Below are 14,267 nucleotides of genomic sequence, written 5' to 3'. Positions count from 1 at the left end.
ACAATCAACGTCAGTAGTAAATAATTTACTGTGGACAGAGCTATTTATATGAATATGGGTTCCCACAGGGATTGATTTGATAGGAGGAATGGGTGAGAGCAGTGCATTGATGCTCTTTTGGTTTGTCAGTAAATGTAAATATCAGTAAAATGTCTGTTTTTGGCCTCATTATTCATACGTTTGAATAGTCTCCAATAGCCTCGAGCCTCATGAAGATTAGCAGCCAAGATGACGGATGGATGCATGTTTCGTGGCTGGCTGACATTGAATGATGTCTTGAAGGGGGTGAGGCAAGCACACGATAAGAGGTGCGACCTCTACAATCAAGGGGTTTTACTTCCTCGTTAGAAATATTAGTACCATTAAACTCATACTTAAGAACTTAAATTGGTCATTCCTGAAATGTAATTAATATGATATATTTAACTGTGGAAAGTGGAAAAATACCAAGCTCTAGACCCTTTAACCGCCTAATGAGCAGAAATGTTCTAGAGGAATAAAGTAAAAGTTTAATGCCAGATCAGATTTTATCTGCAAGTGAGTCTGATATGCTCCTTTTTTTTTCCATTTAGGTTTATTGCGAGCCACATTAAACATTTTGTGATTTAGGGATTGTTATGAAGGTTTAACATGATGTAGATTCAGGCAATTTCATCACATCATCAAGCAAGTCTCTCTCCTGATCATTTCTCACATGTCATCACATTACTCGGGCAAAAAGGGTCTTCGACTGAGAAGTGCCAATTTGTTATCAGCATGTTGTAGACATTGTTTGCTCATCAAAAACTGTGGGTGGCTTCCAGCAAAGTAGACATGTTAGCAAATTCGACTAGGGGGACCAGATTTTCAAAACAAGATCTGGGACACAACAAGTTCACTGAAAATCATCCATCTAGCCACCTATCCATTATCCACTGCTTCATTCGGGTTCGGGTCGCAGGAGCAGCAATGCACTCACCATATTCAACATTTTTGGCCTCGTCCCTGTAACTGTGGCTGGACAAGTATGTGTCTCTTTTTGGACACCAACTTTTATTGCACACAACTTACAGTTCAGAGCATTGCGATTGCCCACTAACTCTACCCGCAACACCGAGCCTCACCCACGCCACCGTACTCAACCGAAAGCCATTTCCCCACAATGGATGGTTTTCTTAAAAGGGTTTGATCTTAGTTGGGAGACACAGCAGAGATCCTTGCTGGGGTGGTAGTTGTCTTACTCCCCAACCCACATGTACATCAAGCACAGCTCTCAGTCACATTCAGACACCTATAAGAATTGTGAAAAGGAGTTGTTGCCACATTTTTTTGTTTGTTTGGGGTCATAATGCCATGACTCAGTTGATATATAATGATGAGCATTGGTTTAGTTTTAAGTAAACGTGCCTTTATTTGCAGCTGAACAAGACCAAATAATAGTTAAACTGATTCAGACTCCTCGTTAACTTGAGCTTTGGAGTGTTATTTAAGTACATCGAGTAGGCGCTCCCATAAAGCATTAACGCAAAATAAACTCTGCATCAATGCTATTATCAATATATGGCAGTCTACATATGCATTAAAAAAAAAAAAAAAAAAAAAAGGAACGTTGTGAAGTTTAACCGCAATATAGCGATATAGGGATCACTCTAATAATATTTCTCCAAATAACCACTGCAATCTGCACATGGACTGGTTATTGCTGTTTGGTGCATATAATTTGTAATTATTTTGAGGTTTGAGGTACTTGAGACTCAAGACTCAAAATTGTGACTATCCAGTTAAATTTGGATGTCTGATCACCCTAAATTAGATGTTTATCAATTAGGCTCATAGAGGGGGTAATATCCACAGCTAATATATGCATGACTTCATTTAAATGTGTGCAAATAGCATTCTCCTTGGCATCATAATTAGTGACGCATTTCACCATCTCCACCATGCTTTATGAATTCAACAGTATCTATTTGCTCCATTCTTACCAATTAGAGCCGCACAAAAGCCATGCAATCCTTTAATGAATTTGGCTCACAAAACTCTGAACAATTTTGCCGTTCAGTGCACCAACTTTGTTGCTTTTTAATTTACTAAGAAGAAAACCAATAATAACATCCTCAATAACATCACTGAGTCAGTTTCACTTGGGTTGATATTTACATATAAATACTGTATTTACATAAACAGAGCTGCTTATTGTAAATTGTGAAACTACAGTAGGGCCATTAGTAGTAGACATACTACACAGAATGTGCAAGTTTCAATGTATTGAGAATAAAAAAAAACAAAAAAAAAACAAAGGATAAGCTTTTTGTTCGGTAGCATCCTATAAAGGTTTAATTATGCGAGGCTTTTATTTCCTTATGCTCTAAAATCTATAAAACCACCAGACCTATGATCATTTACTGCCATCTGGAGCGGGGAAGGGCGAGCGCTCAAATTTATCAGATTTTTTTTGTTTTGTTTTTTTAATGCTTCCTCAAACAAACTCACATACACAGCAGTATTAGATTTGGCAGAGGCTTCTTATAGAGCGTTTGCTGTCTCAAATATATATCGCCTATGACACTATTTGATGGATAGTGCATAAGATTTTATTGAAAACAAGGAGGCCTAGAAAAAAAAACTGTTGTAAGTTTTAGGTGAGTAATGGTTAGAAAAGAATTTGTTTATAGGTCGTTTTATGACTTATGACTGTACATTACATAAAATAGCATAGTATCAATAATATACTGGACTTGGACTTTCACTTATATAGCGCTTTTCTACCTTAGGTACTCAAAGCGCTTTACACTAACTAGTCATTTACCTACTGATGACGCAGCATCAGGAGCAACTGGGGGTTCAGTGTCTTGCTCAAGGACACTTAGACATGGTCTTGATGGTCGGGGGATCGAACCCACGGCCTTTCGGCTGGGAGACGACCACTCTACCACTAAGCCATGCCGCCCCGCTGCTTTGTTATTATTAATATCTAGAGTATGGTTATCACAGTAGGTTTATGTGTTTTTTTTTAAATTTGTAATAGAATTGTGATACAACTAACATATATTGAAAAAAGTGTAGTGTAGCATTTACTTTTCTGTCACGTACAGCGCATTCTGACACATTAAATGCTTTGCACCTTTATCTGTGATGCGTTCTGCCTCAGCTTAGATCAACGTGGTCGCTGATAGAGTTCCAATGAATAATGTGTCATGAGATTTAAGACCGGCGCTGCAAAGTGATGGAGTTTCACTTCTGCAACTATGGTTTTGATGATTGGCCACAAGATATACTGTGTATTGGTCAGAAAAACTGAAAAGTCATTTCATGAGAGTACTTTCTCCAATCGAACAATCAAATGATCTGATATTCCCATTCAGCTCAATTTAAACTGGAGATGAGCTACAGCTTCAAATTGGACTTAATTTGCTTTTAATTTGCTAGTTTCCTCCCCCATGATTTTAATGTATAGGTCAAATGAAATAATTAGATGAACCAAACTCTTTTGTCAATACAGAAAGGTGCTGCTTCTGGATCTGTAAATTTGAAATGCACCCGTAAATAATTATAAGAAAAGTACTCTGTCAACTTTTGCTCTGTACTTAAGCTCATCTATTAATGTATTATTATCATAATTCTAAATATTATGATTTTATCAAAATGCACTGCGACCAATGGTTATGTTAAGTCTGTATGTTTCTTCTGGAAATGGCTGAATGCTGCCTCATTATATCTGCAGTAGTGAATGGTATGGATTTTTAAAATAAATAAATAAGGGCTCACATTTCTCAAACAAGTATACAATTAACAAGAATACTTGGCAGATAATTGTGTTGTATTTATGTCAACATGTCACAGGTGCTACATCTATTATACCTGTAGCTGTAATAGTAACACAATTTCTCTTCATAACACTAGTGAATTAAGATAATTCACATGTTGTTCTCGTGTACAGTCAACTTAGTCCAGATTGCTCTTGTTTTGGTTTTGAATGTTGAAATGGGTTTCAGCTTCTGTTCAGTGGAGCAAAACCTAAAAACACCGACAGACAGAGCTATTTGCCTTATCACCTTTAACAGAAAGCCGAAGCTGTTGACGACATTTACATGCAGTCAATAAGCTTTTTAATCCCCCCAAATAGGCAACATTCTGGTTTTTAAATTTCATGCAATCGAGTGATCATGCAAGTACATCCAGGTTATCTCAATTGAACCGGACATTGTTTTTTCCTCCGCATGCCCTTTTCACAAGGAATCTAGGTCTTTTCAATTCAGAAGGACTTATAACATACACCTTGATACTCTTTATTTGCTGAAGCAAGGGGGGAACAAAGAGACACCTCGTTACATTGTTACTTACTGCGGAGCCTAATTTGAATACATTAAATTCTCCTTTGTGAAATAAACAAATAGAGCAAAACTCAGACAAATCAAAGTGTCACATTTTTGGAGTGAGGGGGAATTCATTTGCTTTATTATTGTGGTGAATGACTTGAACAGAACATATTTTATGGAAGGAAGAAAATAAGAATTGGAAGTGATATATATTTGCATTATGAGGTCATGTCACGGTCTTAATCAGAGTAGCACAATTAATATAACCCTCTTTGCGATTCACAGTGCACTGGACCTTCTTGGCCTTTTCCACAAGTGGTGAGCCTATGGAAAGAGGGACCTGTGCTGTCCTTTCGGGCTGAGCCCAGCTGAAGTATGACTGCCAGGCTGGGGTTTGACCCATGACCAGTCAAGGGTAAACGATTTCCATACATGTTAATCACTTTACCAGACCTGTGTAAACGATTCCCATACATGTTAATCACTTTACGAGCCCTGTGAAGCTTTCTTTGTCTAGGCTAGTGCTTCTCAATTATATTTAGAAAAGAAAAAACATTTTGCACCCACACTGTCCATAAATAAGATTATTATCTATAAAAAATGTATAGGTATACCTAAAACTGTCTCCTTTTTTTAACTTTGACAAAATGAAAAAGCAATATAAACCAGCTTTCAACAACTTTACTACTTTTTGTAACAGCATTTATACAGGTTCAACGCTTGTCTAAGCAGAAAAAAGTGCATCAAAGTGCCTGAAAGAAAGATGCCAATCCACCAATACATATTTTATCACAATTAAACTTCACATGGCAAAACCAAATCCTTTTCCCTGGGGTCACCCCCTGCATTGCTTCGCGTCCCCACTATTTGAGAAAGACTCATGCAGGCCCTCTCCTAAGACCACTATACTATGGATGATCCTGCTGAGGCATAAAGCCCCAAGAAAGTTATCTCCTAGAATCAATGAAACACACAAACTCCTCCAAAATGATAAGGTGATAGCTCATGGAGGCGGTATAATGCTACCACACTTGCAAAATTAAATGTCAACCCTGGAACATCTTTCAAATTGCCCCAGCCTTAGATAAGATTGAACTCTGCTTGGAGCAAACGTGGCAGGACAATTTGCATCTGATCGCAAATATGCTTTGCTCCTTCCACATCAGCATAAGGGAAATAGTATAGCATTTGTTGTGATTTTGTTGTTCGTGCTCGCATACACAAGTCAAAAAAAAAAAAAAAACTGTCAGTCTACCATTGAGATTTTTGTTCACTCATACAATGCTCCAGTGCAGAGGTCCCTAGCCACGCAACTCTCAACTGATAGCAGGCCGCATGGACTGCACCCGAAATAATTCTTCCCATTTTATGTATTATCCAAGTCTAAAAACCTTTTATTTTGAAAACTAACCAGAGTTTCTTAGACTCTTTTTAGTCACTTGAGCGCCAAAGGTTACATTTTAGTCACATAACCAGATGAGCTCACAAATGACGGCAGCCTCAAAATTATGTTTGAGATTCCCGACAGACCATCTGTGTAAAGAGAGACACAAGCTGAGGGCTCCCATTAGTTTGTCGTTAATGGTGAGCTCGTATTTTATGTGTACTTTATATTTTATTTCTGTGTGTGAAGCTACTTTTAATTTAAAGCTGAACTTTCCGATTGCTTACCATACATGTACTTTAACTGGACTAAGGAACTGACAAAAGGTAACACACCAAATTATGTTGTAAAAGCAAATATCTTCTCTAGTTTGGATCTTCCATCCTGTAAATGAAACATAATCAGTGTTATTCAGTTCATTTCATTTGTATGTGCAAACCCTACAGATTAAATAATTGTCAAATAATATAGAATAGATTCTCCAGCATTTTACGTTTCAAAACCAAAGAATCGAAAATAGTAATTTCTTTTTACGGTAAGGCATTTATGGCAGGGATCCCCTGGGGCCAGGGGGTCGGGGGGAGGCAGTCTACACTTGAGGTGCAAATATAAAGTGCGCATAGAATATGAACTTACCATTAATACAAAACTAATGGGGGGCCTCATCTTATTTCTCTCTTCATTTTTCTTTCTTTTTACAGAAAGGCATTTATGGCAGGGGTCCCCGGGGTTGGGGGGAGGGGCAGTCTGCACATGGGGTGCAAATATAAAGTGCACATAAAATATGAATTCACCATTAATGCCAAACTAATGGGGGGCCTCATCTTATTTCTCTCTTCATACAGATGCGATTCGATCGAAAATCACTTTGAGGCTGCTGCCCTTCGCAAGTTCTTCCAGACTTTACTAATATCTATGTAATACATTCAAGCAGAGATTCTTGTGGTTGTTGGAATGTAAAAATTAAGTGTTTACCTTGTCACCAAACCAATCTCTGCGCGTTCGTCTAATCTCCCTTTTATTTGTAATTAGCAATACAGCAATGGTATGTTTTGAAAGAAAACTCCCAAAATGAAAAGTGTGTATCTGACCACTGAATCAAACTTTCTGTATCTTAAAGTCTAGTGAGAAAGTAACAACAGTATATAAGAAGCTCTATTGTGTAAAGATTGCCCAACGGTTAGGTCTGCACCTCAAGGCAACGTTACTAATTAAATCATGAAGTGTTTTTAAAGCACTTTTAAAAAGCAAATGATATAAGGGAAACTCCAACTCCTCAGTGTCACCCGACGACACTTCAATACAGTCCTCAATTAAGGGCACATTGTATTTTGCAACCCCTTAACCCAGCAGCTCAGAGGTATCCAAACGTTTTGCTCCGAGATCAACTTTTCCAGCAGCCGGAGGGGTTGTTCAAGGTTACCATTATTACATATTGCTGTATTGTTATTATGCTATTTAACACACACACAGGCTTGGAGTCCGCATTATCGCTGCTTCTTTCACAGGGGTGGGGAAGAGTAAACTGACCCAAGCAGGACAGAGACATTTACCGGACGGTAACGAGTTTTCAAAATTTTGGACAAGCTCTACATGGTGCCCTCAGAGACATTTCAACAGGATTGCACTGCCCGTCTTGCATGTTAAATGTCCCACTGAATTTGCCAAAAAAGAGTTTCCCACAGAGTATTTTACCTTCACAACGTATCTGTGATCAAGTCCCACTATCCCTCGCCTTAATTTACATTGATGTGTGTGTGGTGTGATGTGGATTTCAACATTCATCCAGTATATCCTCACGTATATCCACAGTGTGGCAGGTGTGCAAGAGCCTATCCCTGCTGCCTTTGAGCAGGAGATGGAGTACACCATGAACTAGTTTCCACTCCCTAAGGCAACAATTTGTACTTTTCCAAGTGTTCAAAAGCTTTGATTACCTCTGATGCTATATATGTTATAGAAACGGCTTGTGGTTCAAGAGTTTAGATAGTTTAAACATCACCCAATAAAGTCAAGTTGAATAAAAAAGATAGTACTACTATTCGGCCTGGTTGGACTCCTTGAGAGTCGGTTCAGCAGCCCCAGCAGTTCCAGTGTTATATGAACACGCACATAGCCATTAGTCTACTGTCTGGAGACAACAGCTGCCAGCTGATAATAGACAAGACAGATGGAGAGGAGTGAGAAAAGAATTGGATAATAGTGGAGAAAATGGTCAACACTGACTGTGTCAGTCAAGAGGAAGATGGGCACAATTGTGTTGGGAAAAAAAAAACAAGTGAGAAGTTGGTGGTTTTCAATGTACTTTATCCTCCAGTGATGGCCTGTCAATCCTGACTGATGTCAAAAAGTTTGTTTTTGTGTGCATATTGCTGCTTGAATAAAAATGAACACCCACAATATAAAGATTATCAAATATAAAATCATATTCAATCTTCTATTCTTTGCGACCAGAGAGCATGGGCATAACTGCAAGAATTTTCAAATAATTATTTAGCCATTACTGATAAACAACTTGAAACCTGCGTCTATGTTATAAGACGGACATGCCATACTGTGTGTGTGTGTCTATATATTTGGACCAAGAGAATTTAAGTTATTCTACTGCAGTGCTTCTCAAATAGTGGGGCGGGCCCCCCTGGGGGAGCGCGAGGTGATGCCAGGGGGGACCGTGGATGATCCCAGGAAAAATGCTTTGCTTTTGTCATGTGGAATGTAATTGCAATAAAGTAATAATTTTCATCATTTTCTTTTAGTTTCAGGCACTTTGGTGCACTGTAACCCGTATAAACGCGATAAAAATAATTAACAGTTGTTGAAAGTTGATTTATATTGTGTTTTTCTTTTGTCAATGTTAAAAAGAATACATGGCATCGACGGGCGGGGGGGGGACAAAAAGTTTTCCCTTGTCTAGGGGGGGCCTGGCAAAATATAGTTGAGAAACACTGTTCTACAGCAAGTCTGAATTTTTCTTCATTGGTTATTCAATAGGAAGTTGCCTTCTAAATCTTTTATTGGCACATTTTTAAATCCGTCCCCCTTGTGGATTAGAGTGCAGAAGGTATAAATGGTTTTCTGATGCTGTCATTTAAGATTGCATTGCCAAGGGAACTAATTTTCACACATCAACATGATTAATGGTACCTAATGAAATTGATTGTTTACTGATGAAGATTTATGTCTGGTCTGACAAAGCTTCTGGCACCTTGTACAGCGATTTATTAAAGGCCTTGCAGCCAGTTATCATCACAGGTCTCATGTCTACATGACTGGACGGCATTTCTCTTAATTGCAACATATTGAGCTCCTCACTCAACCATGCTTAGACAGTGACTGGGAAGTATTTCTCATGTTGTCATAGCGATAAGCATCTGAGTTGTCTTATATGGCTTAATTTGATGAAGCCAACCAACAAAATTCATTTTGTATTTGAAAATCAAAATTACAATTGAATGTGCTTACAAGATCATTATCAGTGTTTATTTAAATTAGTATGAGTATCGGATTGTTTTTGCCAGAACCAGTCTCATCCAATCCATAAGACAAAACTAGATCACATCTCTTCAACTTTACTCAACATGCCACAGCACAGACGAGCTGTCACTATGTTTGCCATGTGCCTGTGTTTTCATCACTTGAACAGAAGCATAAAGAGCAGGGTGATAGACCCATTTTTATTTAAAACATTCAAATTCTGCAAATGCTTGCTCTGGTATGTTTTTCAGAGTTGATTCGTGTATATATATATATATATATATATATATATATATATATATATGTATATATATATATATATATATATATATGTATATGTGTGTATATATACATATATATATATATATATGTGTATATATACATATATATACACAGTATATATAGTGTATGTGTATGTGACTGTTGCATTTTTACTGCAAATGACTTTAAAAGATTGTTAATAACTTACAAGTGTCCCTCTGAAACAGTGTCATATAGTCAATATGACTGTCAGACTGTATCTTGGGTTCAGAGTGACCTTTACCACAAAAAAAAAAAAAAAATCAAAATCCTTCATCCAGGGTGGACTTTATGCTACATTAGAAATTCCATGGGTTGTATCTGTAAGACTGTTGAATACTAATAGGTAGATTTCTGGTGAATAGGGTGCCTTGATGTCACATTTATGCTACGGTGTGAATCAGAGTTGTGACATTTGCTAATGATGTTCTGACCCTGTTACATTATGAGCTGACCCTTTAGATGCAGGTTTAATTTCGCTCCTGGTCAAGGGGTCTTCAATACTGCGCCTGTCAAAATAAATAAAGTATAGTGCAGCACATCTCTTATCGCATTTTAAGAACCATGCCTCAGAGTCAGATTTTTCATCCCAGCCTTAGTCCCACCGGCTATAGAAAAGGTTATTATTCGTAACACTGGGACACATTACATTCATTTCTTGGGATTCTGTAGACATGCAACAGCAGATCTGAGGAATGTGATTTGGCACCTGCTGCGGGGGATAAGGCAAATGAGAGCCAATAAAAAGAAATGGCAGCTGTTTGGTAGCTGTAAACCTCTGAAAAGAAACAGTAAGTCTCACTGGAGAGTGGAATCAAATCATACAAGGACAGAAACAGTACCGCCATTGAATCTATTTTTTTCTCTGAGATGAAGTTCACAATTGATGATTGATGAGGGGAAGCCGCGATAGAAAAGATTTTATATTCAAAACTAAACCATCTTGCTGCGTGACGGATTGTCATTGGAGTAAATGATCGTATCATTCTCTCTGCCATGGAGGCTTTCATGCATGAGCAATTGGCATTAGTGTCTTTCTGCTGTCTGAAAAATCCTTGCACTTCAATACAAGCAGTCTGTGAATTTCATCCAAGGGTCCAGATCAGGGGTGGACAATTACTTTTGCGAAAGGGTCACAGGCTCAGGGGCAAACCTACATGCAAAACTCAACTTTGTCTTTGCTGTAAATATTCATCCTGTTCTGAATGACATTGTCTTGATTCCAGAAATTATGTCTATATTGTAGATATTGCCATAATTAGAATCACTTTAAAATTATATTATTAGTTTTGTGTACAAACTGCCAACTCATATTGTGTTCCTAGACATGATTGAGATGTGCAATAGAATTGCAGTACAGGGATAGCGTAATAGTAAATGGGTGTTAAATGAGTGGTTGCAGTAAATAGCTATTTATTGTTTGTGAAAATACAATTACAAACCCCCCCACCCCCACCCCCCATTATGAATTAGACAGCAATTCTTACAGTTGGATTGATTTCATGTTTCAGTCCATGATGTATGTAGTGTAGGGAGAATTCAATGAGCTCAGATCAAAACTAAGTGCTCGCAATTGATTTGCATTTGATGACAGGAAACTAGCCACTCAATTGGACCCCGGCGAGACATTATTACCCATAATATCAGGAACAGATAAAATGGATTGGATTAGCTGGAGCCTCACTGAAGAGATGATGCATTTTTTTCACCATGTTTGAAATGACAGTATATGAATAGAGTGAGACCTTTGCCAAAAACACTGTGTTACAAAATGAGTCTTATTTTTAACACTTTTAGCAGGGCACCCTGTGAATGGTCGATCCTAATGTAGAAATGAAAATAAGAGGAACATATTCCAAAGTAATGGAAAATATTTTGTTTTGCGTTTTAAGGAGACACTTTCAGTAATGCTTTTCCTGGTCTATGTGGTTTCTTGAAAAACATCATGTGTGTTTTTGTATGACTAGAGTCTAAAAATGCCTGCCAAGCAACAATCCCTTTCTGAAAAGCCCTTATTAGTTCCTTGGGGAGGACACTTTCAGTTGGATGAGTTGACCACATTGGCGTTGAGAAATGTGGACCATATAATGGGGGAGGGGATCAAATGTCCAAGAAACAAGTTGGCTTGTTCCATGTCAGCACGTTTTGTTTATTAATTTTAATAGCTGCATTTTAACACCTTAGCGAACAATGCGAACAAGAAGAGACAGTGCTATTGTTTTGAAATGGTGATGTCTGTACTATTTAAATGAATGTAGATAAATTGGAAGTGTACTTTGTTTTTTTTCAATGTTACATAATGTAAGCTGTTTCTTTTTGAATGGTTGGTTAATTATATTTTTTTCATGGTCTTGCACTGTATTTTGACAGGTTTCTTGTCTTAACAACTCCAGAAGTGGCATTTCTTTGTGAACAACTGATTGGATTTTCTTTTTATTGTAATTGTTTGGCTGAACAAAGCAGCCGACTGTTCGTAAGTTACCCGCCTGCCCTCCCATGCCCCGCAGTGTATTTGTTCCACATAATTGAAAATACACATACTTTAGCACATTCCCGCTAGGTGATGAACTATTTACAATGTGCTCTTTCAGAATATTACAACGCGCCAGGTTAATTACAATCACATCTCTCATCTAAGGGTTCTGTTAGATTATGTGCTTATTATAGATGCTGAGTTGCCATATATACTTTCATTCACCAGGGCGAGTAAGGCTTCTGGATATTATTATCTGTGCCCATATGTACATACTCAATATACTGCGAGGAGACTCCCCTTATTCAAAGTTTTAATAGCAGGCCTGAGTGGTGCTGAGAGGAAACTGCTGAGTGGACATCAGTGGCTTATTAAACTAGCCTACATGCCGCTGTGTCTTTTATCGTCTAATCCATCACATTTCATTTTAACTTATAAAACAGTTCTCAGTCTTATTGTTAGGAGTCGAAGGCGTAATGTAAACAACCACAGATGCAGATAAAAAAAAAAAAAAGACGGCAAATTTATTTTCACACTTTTTTCCGCGGTGAACAGAACAAGGCACAATATCTCAGAGGTGCTTGATTGGAAAAGGCGGCCTATTTGTCATGCACGGCTGCTGATACAGTCAAGCCACATGAGGCGAAGCATTGCCATGCTTCAAAAGGAACCAAGGCATATTGTCTGACAACTGCTCAAGGAATCATTCTGATAACTAAAGTCATGGAGGTCTAAGCAGCCCTTCCGGGATATGTTCTACTGGACCATCTTTGACACACTGCCAAACTTGTCATACGGGAGGATGTTGCAAGAAGCAAAACCTTTTCCATGGAGTCCCCCCTCTCTGTCACATGTACTCAATATGAACCTGCTATCTGTGAAGAGCACTATGGCTGCATGGTGTTGGGTTATGAGCACACTTATGGATATTGATGCACTTGCTCTTATACACATTCTAATTTTTTTCTACGCAACTCTCCTAATGTTCCTCCGGGTACAATAAGGCAGATAACTTTTGTGCTTCTGGGCTGTTGTCCCCAGACAGGTTTCTTCACAGTTTGTCCAGTCTCTCTAGTACCTCCTCTATGCTCTTGTTATTGTGCTGGTAAAACCTATTGCTATAGCATGCATCGATGATGATTCAACTTCTGTGATCATACAAGTGTTATGACAGTTGTTACCTTTTTTGTTTCTTAAATTACTGCTTGTACAAAATACAGTAAAGGGTTACGAAAGTCTTGAGCACATTTTCCCATTAAATATTCAAAAAATATATATTCAAACTCATGTTTTGCATGCAATAATTAATGATGTTTAATGTGACCACCTTTGACCACGTGGCAAACATCAAGCCAAATTGTCTAATTGATGCCAAACAACTTCCAGGACTGAATCGTCAATTACTGATTAAAAAAATCCTTAGCATTACAAAATAATGATTTGAGATTTAAAAGGGTTTCAGTTTCATCTTCTTACCATTCCCAGTTCATTAGATAAGAAAGTTTGAAAGTGCTTCTGGAACACCTTGTATTAGCCATGTCATGGTCCGTTTTCTGTTTAGATTTGTATTAGGTTTTGTATCTTGTTTTATTGTGATTCATAGTTTGTCCTGCCCCTGTTTCAGCTTCCTCAGCCACTAGCGTCTTATCCTGGTGTTTCTCGTTACTTTGCTCATATTTTGTAACCTTTCTTTCAGTCTGTAGATTCACTGTCACTGTCACCTGCCCTTGTTAAAATGATTTCAGTATACGCTTGTGATTATTATTAGTTTTGGGGCTTTAAGATTATACATTTTGTACAAAAAAACTCTGCACTCCTACATATTTTCACCTGTATCCCTTCATTTGGGTCCGCAACCTTGCTGGTCATGACAATACAATTATATATTGCTTTTGATCAATATAATATACTGAATTTAAATGTGCTTGAACTATTTGTTAAGTGTGATGAAAGGCCTTAAAAATGTAAGGGTTCTTTAAGGATTCCATAGATATTTGCAAAACAGTTCACTATGTTCAAAATTTCTTGGCAACAATAAAAACTCTTCGGGTCAAGTAAAAGGTCTTTGCAATCTATAACAAGCTCTGAAGAAAGTCAACCTTCAATGCATTTGCCAACATTCACAAGCATTTATTGCTCAGTGACATACCACCAATGAGTGTCACTGTGCTTTTGTGCAACAGTCCGGAAAACCTTCCTTGCTAATTTAAAAATGGATAGAATTTTGAAGCTTCCATCAGAGTTTCTGTTCAGGGAAGTGTGGGAAAAACCCTTCGATTGCCAAACCCTTCTGTCTCGATTTCCATTAAGTGTTCTCCAGGACAACATGAGCTGCAAACTT

The 14,267-nt window shown here is 37.9% G+C and overlaps 1 protein-coding gene across 1 annotated transcript in view; it reads left to right on the top strand.

Moving 5' to 3' along the window:
* The window catches only part of lsamp (limbic system associated membrane protein), a 368,199-nt gene that overhangs the window by 40,878 nt on the left and 313,054 nt on the right, over positions 1–14,267 (top strand). Inside the window, exon 3 of the mRNA XM_088427837.1 lies at positions 4,581–4,710. The gene's annotated coding sequence lies outside the window, so the exon portion shown is untranslated. The remainder of the gene's footprint in view (positions 1–4,580; positions 4,711–14,267) is intronic.

Source organism: Hippichthys cyanospilos, chromosome 11, assembly GCF_059441005.1.
Source record: "Hippichthys cyanospilos isolate Australia breed blue-spotted pipefish chromosome 11, RoL_Hcya_1.0, whole genome shotgun sequence".
NCBI lineage: Eukaryota > Metazoa > Chordata > Actinopteri > Syngnathiformes > Syngnathidae > Hippichthys > Hippichthys cyanospilos.
This window is presented reverse-complemented; position numbering and strand designations above follow the sequence as displayed.